The following is a 2059-nucleotide window of genomic DNA, read 5'->3' on the forward strand; positions in this document are numbered from 1 at the left end:
GAATGTGTTTGAGATGAGGTGTCTGAGAAGTATGATGGGGGTTACTAGGCTGGATAGAGTGAGAAATGAGGAGGTAAGGAGAAGAACAGGGGTGGAAAGGGAGTTGGGAGATAGGGTTGATGAAAGAGTATTAGGATGGTTTGGACACATGGAAAAAATGAGTGAAGAAAGACTAGTAAAAGAGGTATGGAAGGCAGATGTGGAGGGAGTGAACATGAGGGGACGTCCTAGGATGAGGTGGATGGATGGGGTGTAGGGGGCTTTGGGGAAGAGGGGAATGTCTGTTGAGGAAGGACGGGAGAGGACAGAAGACAGGGGTGAATGGAGAATGGTTGTATATGGATGATGTTGTGATGCATGAGGTGGAATGGGCGGGGGGATGGGGGGTGAGGTAGTATGTGTGAGCAAAATTTGACGCAGCCCGAAGTTATTTCTCCCCGTCTTCTCCTTTTCTGAATGGGGGGAAGGAGAGGGGGGTCGCCGATTTAATGAAGCGGCCTTGCTGTGTTGTGAATGTGCTGTGTCTTGCGACACTGCTTCTGACCCAGGGCAGTGGACAAGGTGCAGGGATGACCCGTCATCCAGGAGGTGCTAAGATAAGAGGGAGGGTGGAGGGGTGTGGAGTGTATTCAGGGATGGAATGGGTGGGAATGATTTTATGCCTTTTCCTTTTTGGCTACCTCCCTTGCAAGGGGGAAAAAGCCTTGGTATATGTATGTATGTAATAATAATAATAATAATAATAATAATAATAATAATAATAATAATAATAATAATAATAATAATAATAATAATAATAATAATAATAATAATAATAATAATAAAAAACAAAAATCCTGATTAGCCTGGGTTGGCCAGGTCTGCTGTCATCTTCCAGTTGATGCTACTGCTTGTCTTTGCCAATTTCCTCAAGTTTGTTTTTTCTCCTCTGAAGGTGAGGGAACAGGGGCGATAGAGGTCCTGAATGTCTACAGGCGCTCCTAGAAAACCGATTCAAATTGGCTTGAAACCAGATTGAAATCAGACTGAAACCCTATTCCAATCTATGCAACGGAATGGTATCTATACTCTGCAACTTCCAAACCAAGTTATATTTTTCTTTACTACTAATGCTTCTCAGTTTTCAGAGTTTATTCAATTACCTTTTGTAATCTACACTTTTTAATTTTTCTTCATAAAAACTATAAGTAATTCGACATAACCAAAAATCACACAACAAAAATGATCATGATAATGAAGAGAATATTTGCATCGCTGGACGAGCATGTTAGAGCGTCGCTCCTTGCGGCGGAGGTCCAGGTAACTGCAGTTGGAGCAATGCCGCCAGCGAGTTGGACCAAGGGTATGTTTCATTTGATTCCACGGTACAAGGTCCTCTGTAAGGGGCACCGTTCTAGCCTCCTCATAGGGGGAGTTCGCACCGTCAACCCGAATTAGTCAAAAAGATTCAATCGTTGGTAGGGTCACAAACCATTCTTGAATCTGTCCAATTAGATGCTTATTTGCTATAGAGATCTGAATACGATGATAAATATTTTAGTTTGCTATTTTATCTTAACGGCAATGGGGTTCATACGTGATTTGTAACTACCGTAAGATTTGTACGATTCCCCTTAAACTACCAAAGAGTACCGCTTAATCTGGCTGTCTAAGTATATAGGGAAAAGGTGAAAACACACCCACCGGCTACAAAGACACAAGTGTAAGGAACAAGATGTTAGGAATCGGAGAAGAATGAATGCGGGATTCGAACTCACAGCTAAGTGAATGTGTGACCAGCACGCTTCCGATGAAGTAACCAGTGCGTATTAGATACAAGAGTATTGTGTTACCAATAACTAACAACGATAATGAAAGCGAAGACGATGAGGATGATGGCAGTAACAGTTATGATATAAAAAATAGAAGATAATTAAAATTCCAACTCAAAAGAACGACATTTCAGACGAAATTGGGGATGATTTTGACATTTTAGCTGACGTCAAGGGAAGCAATTAAAGAAGAGAGAAAAGAAAAGAAAAGGACACAAAGAAACAAGAACGCACATAAACAAATAAAC

Source organism: Oratosquilla oratoria, chromosome 5 (assembly GCF_046742065.1).
Source record: "Oratosquilla oratoria isolate Oo_2021 chromosome 5, ASM4674206v1, whole genome shotgun sequence".
In the NCBI taxonomy this organism is placed as follows: domain Eukaryota; kingdom Metazoa; phylum Arthropoda; class Malacostraca; order Stomatopoda; family Squillidae; genus Oratosquilla; species Oratosquilla oratoria.